The sequence below is a fragment of the Pavona decussata genome, unplaced genomic scaffold (assembly GCF_977016875.1).
Source record: "Pavona decussata unplaced genomic scaffold, jaPavDecu1.1 SCAFFOLD_224, whole genome shotgun sequence".
In the NCBI taxonomy this organism is placed as follows: Eukaryota; Metazoa; Cnidaria; class Anthozoa; order Scleractinia; family Agariciidae; genus Pavona; species Pavona decussata.
In genome coordinates, this window is record NW_028145629.1 from 26,722 (window position 1) to 32,995 (window position 6,274).

Below are 6,274 nucleotides of genomic sequence, written 5' to 3' on the forward strand. Positions count from 1 at the left end.
TTTTTCGGTGGATTAAAGTCCCTTTTGATTTGATGTGTCGACAGTAAAGATGGCGGTTTGTCTGCAACGAGTATTTGGCGAGTCCTGTGTCAATGCATTTTTCTGTTTTCCGAGGTTCTGCTTCACATCTTATCCAACACCAAGCGAAAGAAATATATCTTTTCTGGTAAGTACAACGTATTGTTGGCTCCTTGTATTTGTATTTTTAGTTTTCATTCGCTTCCTTTCGCTGCAATAAAGAAACTGTGTTGTTGTCATTCTAAATTTCGTGGTGTCCTTCAGCGAGAACAGCCTGCGTTGTCTGTTTTCATTATTTTTTCATAAAAATCGACTACAGCATTGAGGTGAAGTTATTTTTCCATGTGAGGGTTGTAATTACCGTTTTAAACCAGTACTTTTTATTCTTCGTCGAAGTGAATGTTTTGATTGAAAAATTTAGTTTTTATTTTACTGCGTATTAAAATTTCTCATCATACCCCCGAGACTTTTGTCTCCCTTCGTGATATGGGAATTCCCATGAACAGGGTGTCAGTCTATTAATATACTACTTGTAGCCAAAATTTGGTGTATTTCTGAGGTGCACCCCCAATACACTCTTGCCGAACAAAGCTGCGTTGATCGAATTCCAATTTGAAGATATTAGTTTTCTAGCATCATACTTTCTGGCCTTTCCAGATTTAGCAAATTATAATTTACCAGTAATATCAAGCTCTCACCAAGTCGTACTAAGTTTAAACTTACCTTGTGCCAAATGTCAATTCTGTGGACGTTTTCGTTAACTTTTTTTGCCATTTGTTTTCAGAACGGTAGTTCGCAAGTGAAATTAAATTGTACGAAAATATCTGAACGCCCCTGCATTTCTGTTTATACCCAAAGAACGAATTCGTGATATGGGAATCGGCTTGGGTGAGATATTTTCAAGGAGCAGCTTAATAATTTGCCGACATCGAACAAAATTTTTAAGGTGTACCCCCAATACACTCTTTCCGGTCAAAGTTTTTCTTTGCGCGCGGACATATTTGCTTCTCTGTTGCTAGCGTGACACATTTTGCATCACATTATTTTGTCACACAAGCGTGGGTATGTTTAACAGAAGTTGAATAGAAGCAGCATTCAGTTTAACATTTTCAGTTTATAGCATCCCTGCTTAATGAGGTATTTGTACAGATTGTTGTGGTAGTGTTCTATAACATCATTGCTTTGAAATCTTGATCTGAACTGTCAAGTAGTGGAACAATTTGCCCACAGGGGCCAATGCAACAACTCTGACAAGTCTATTAGGAGTGTTTTAAGATCTGCCCCTGCCTGGGTACAAAATCCATGTACAGAGGGTGTAACCTTTTCTGGTAGATGTAGACCTTGTGTTTTAGCTGTAATTTAAAATAAATTTAAAATAAATATTGATGTAAGCTTTTTATTTACCATCACAGATCATGACAGATGGGATGAAAATACAGTATGGCTCAAGAATCACTTTGTTAATGGAAGTTCTTGATGAGGCAGTTCATAAACTTGTAAATTATGCATTCTTGTGTGAAACTTTCTGTGCACTACATGCAAAAGGGATAGATCCACTTGTGTATCTTTCCTTTTAATAAATGTTTATGATGGCAGAAGTGAAGTGCTCTTTGACTCATCAGGGCATATCAATAAATTATCTTCAGAAACTAAATTGGAAGGCACTTGCTGAGCATGTAAATTTTTTCTTTAGCAGTAAAGATTTTGATTAGTCGACCAGGTAGGGTTATTGCTCTAGCATGGTGTGTACAACAGAGATTGGCTACTGGAGCTGTGAACATTGTGTTTATGAGCAACAGAGCACTGTCACTCAATCATTTTTATAACTATTCAATTTCAAGAGGCTACAAAAATAGGTTGAGCAAGGGGCAATCTCCTTTATACTTTAAGATAAAACCTCACCTTACATTTAGTTATATATATATATTTTTCGTAAAGCCTGAAATGTATCAGCTGTTTTGCGTCACTTACAAATCATCTGGAGAGTAGATGGCTAATATTCAGGCGAGGATTCCCATGTTTAATGCAACCAGACCCTACCTTCTGGTGATAACAGTGATTACAGATAAATGGTCAAACTTCTTATCAGCCATCTCTTTTACTTAAAAGAAAAATTCAAAACTTTGAAGTGAGTAATGAATTATGAAATATGTACACTACAGTTATTTATTTTTACAGTGCAATCTCATTTGTTTGAACCTTTAATTTTTCAACTCCCCCAATTCTTTGAACCAGTAGTTGTTCATTCTCTTGGATTTGCTTCAGTCAGATTTTTACCTTCTATTTTTTGAACAAAATTCAGTTTCCCTAGGAGGTTAAAAAAATTGGTACTCCACTGTAGTGATTTATATAACATTATTATACAAATGTTATACACCAAGTCAATAATATTGTTTTTGGTACTTACTTTTGATTATCAAACAATAACTGTTTATTTTTCATGGGTTTTGTGACATCAGTGACCAGTGTTACAGTACTTTTCTACACCTAATCACAAAGTCTGGTATAACTTTCAGTAATATAAGGAAAAACACTAATAAATATTTCCTTTTCCATTCTGTCCAGGGTTTATGTAAAATATTCTTTATTGATATAAGTGATAATTATAAAATGCTTTCAATTTGCAATATTTCAAAGTATTGTACATCATTTTATGAATTCAGAAGAGGACTATTATACACTCAACTCTCTTTAACACTCTTGTACCTTCTATTTTTTCCTCTGAAAAACAGGATGATGAAATGTAATGTAAGGAATATTTTACAGAATGCTTATTAAATGATACATGGAAGGTAATTTGTTGTGTAAAAATGAACGCATTGGGACTTCGCAGATGAGGTGCGATCCAAAATTTATTAAGCTGGAGTTATGAGGCTGCAGCAGTGTAGTGATTAGCATTACTGACTTCTTCAATTTGGTTTTTGCGTGTAAGGACAAAAGGTTAAAGTGGGTTGAAGGAAAGCCCCTGTCCTAATTGAAAAATCAGAGAATTAAATCTGAAGTGTAGATTTTTGTGGTGGAAGGAAATCCTTTGCAGGGGCAGATGACATTATCACCAACTTGGTAAAGGAGAGTGATCTTAGGATCGAGGTCATCAAATGCACTCCCTAATCCAGTTTTGACTAGAAATATGTGACTCTCAAAACCTCAAAAAGGTAGGGCTGGGTGGACAAATGATTTAAAGTGAAGAAATCTGCTAAGGCAGCTAGAAAGTATGAATTGTCTCATTCTTTATGATAGCGATTGAGAGGATAGTGTGCCCTTTGAATAGCCTGACCCCTTGTGCAAGTTGTGTGATCACACCCACTCTGTGCGATGTAATCCACACAGACTGTGGGAGTGATAAGCTGTAATTAGCAGGACGTTAGGGATGCACCATGAGAAATATGAAGGGGGTAGGGGGGAGTCCATAAACAGCATTATTTTCAATTCTCAGGACTTATAATTTTAATACACTGTTGAGTCACTGTCAGGTCATAAGAATTAACCCAAAAATTAATAAGGGGATGGTGTTTTGCTCTGACATCAAACTCTCAGGAAAAGCCAACAAAGACATCAATATTAATTATTATTACTTAGGAGAATTACAGTAGCTGTAGCTTTCAGATTTTGGTAGTGAAAGGGTTAGTAAAAGTGGACAATACTTAACAGAGACTTCTCAGAAGATGGAACACATACATGTAGCTCACCTTTTTCCTCCCCCCCCCCCCCCCCCGTTCCTTCCATTCTGATCATTAATTGAAACTCAGGAAGTACAACATTTGTTATAGTTGCAACTGCTTTATTTTCATAAACAGAATATGTACTGATTACATGTGGGTGTGGTTGCTTTGAAGAAGAACATTTCAGTTGGCAGTATGGGAAGTGATTGTAGTTTTTAAGTGATCTAATTTTCTGTTTGTCATCAGTGGTAAGTGAATAGTTGCGAGGCAAGACTGGGGATAATTGACAGGATAAGAAAATACAACTTTGCAATATCAAGAATAACAGCCAGCCAATTACCGCTGTGGTTTCCCTGAACAAAATAGTATCAGTTTGCACTCTCAAAACAAAAGAACAAGTGTGGTTAACGGGAAGTTATGAAAGGTTCATGTTTTTCTTATCCCTTCCAAAACAAATGGAAAAATTATTATAGTACTTCCTTGATTTAATTTAAGAGCAAGAAAGACATTTGACTCTCTTACTACTAGTTCAATATCAGTTTCATGGAACTGAGCACCTAGTTTGAGTTTATACAAAAACCAAAATAAACAACTTTAATGTGTACAAGAATAGCTGTCAACCTGGGAATAACAGAATGTTTTAAAAATGACCTTTTCAATCCAATTTATTGAATTAATGAGCTACAAGTGCAGTATTAAATGACACAAAGCTAACTTGCAACTGACTTGAAATATTTCTCCTGTATTCAAGCATTTCCAATGTGCATCTCCCTCAAACAGAACCTAAACATCAACAAAAAAAACTCTTTAACTTGACTAGAAAACGATGAAATCTAAAATATTTTGTAAATTCCTATAATTACACTGTAAGGAATCGTTTTGGTCCGCGGTGTACAAGTTTGGAACGATATCTTTATTGTGCATATTATGTTACCGACCACATGAAGTCACATAACAACACTGGCCTACTATCGTCCGTATTAGCTTGTAATTTGAATATTATCATGATTAAAGATTACTTTAAGAAATTTGCTCCCTCCTCAAAAAACAAAACACACTACAAACTGTTTAAAAAGTATGAGTGCATACATAAAGATTTGAATTCTCTTACCTCCTCGATTGACAGAGCCGTCGGAACTTTCGCCGTCCACCGACAGAGCAAAACCCTTTCTACTTTTAACATTTATCACAGTAAAAATTTTTCGTCAACCCAACAAATCTGCTATTACAGCGGAACATTTTCACACATGTACAGTTGCGAAGGATCGAAAAAATAAGATGGTGCGTAGGAAAAATTCGATCGCTCCTAAACTTGAAAACTTCTGCAAAGTTTCCTAGCGCTTAAAAAAATCATTGTTATTTCTATACGCCATTCTGATACAGGAAGACGTATAAACATTGCTATTTTTATCCAAATCTCTAAAACAAAGCGAAGACAACTAAATTCGCCCCTCCGGCCGCCATATTTGTTTGTAAAATTTAAGTTCGCGCGTGTGTAAGAAGAATCTGGGTACTAGCACAAAGATCAACCAATCAGACAATTGTCTCCCTTGCTGTGCGGGTGTGTTTTCCTGTACGTTGCAATTGTTGGCGAGTTTGTTGGCACCGTTCACGGCAGGTGAACGGATATTTTCGCGCACATCTGCTCAATTTTCCGCATGCAACGACAAAAACCCAACGCATCGCACATGTTCGCGTCAAATTTATATTCTTGTTTTTGTTTTCCCCAATCGCTGTTGATTTTTAAAAAAATCATGGCGGTGCGCGATGAATTTTAAAAGTCTCTTGGTTCACTTTATCCTGCATTCTAGAGGCTTCTCTTTCTCATTATGGTTTGTGACTTCTGTTTATTTCCCCACGGGTGGAAGAAAACAGCAGCGACAAAAAAAAAAAACAGAAGAAAACTTGAAACTTGGAATAACTTACCATGCCGTACTATTAAAGCAACTTAAAGTTCCTCATACTTTTAGGAGAGAAGTAAAAAGGTTTATTCTAAATCAACTTGATCCTTACTAGAGTAGAAAGTTGATGATATATAAAATCTGTTGCAACTCTTGTAAATGTTATATATTTAGGTCTGTCAGTTACGTATCTCCTTTATCCGGCTTAAAGGGACAGTATCACGCTATTTTTAGTAACACATTGAAAATCGGAAAGACGCTATTTGGTGAATAGCAGCCAAGATATGATGACAAAATTCCATTAAAAGACTATCAGAATGCAAAGAAACTATCCACGGAGATTTTCGCCGGCAGATGACCAAGATAGAGAGGGGTTGAAATTTGAAAACGTCTGGCCAAGGGTGATCTCCCCTCAAAAGCTCTGACAAGCTTGCTGAGATCCCTCTACTAAATAAGTAATTGTGGACTCAATTGATGGAAGTGAGAAAAAAAGTGGCAAAGTAATTAAAGTGAAGTGCAAAGTGAAGTGAAGTGAAAACGGAAAGGGAAAGTGAACAGGGTAAAATGAAACTGAGTTTTACGCATAGAAGGCGGTAAGGTAAAAAGATCAACGTTCACTGCGTTGGTTCAGAGCGTCCGGCGATACAAAGTAGTACCTATCTCTGCGAGGCCGTAAGCTTGGGCTGACGTTCA

General features: G+C 36.4%; 1 long non-coding RNA gene across 1 annotated transcript; it reads right to left on the bottom strand.

Annotated features, from left to right (window-relative positions):
* Positions 1-3,778: 3,778 nt before the first annotated feature.
* On the bottom strand, positions 3,779-5,228 carry LOC146458963 (uncharacterized). Its single transcript, XR_014858084.1, has 2 exons — positions 4,792-5,228; positions 3,779-4,463 (listed from the first exon to the last, which is right to left on the bottom strand). It is a non-coding gene; the product is annotated as an uncharacterized LOC146458963 (long non-coding RNA).
* Between the last annotated feature and the right edge of the window lie 1,046 nt (positions 5,229-6,274).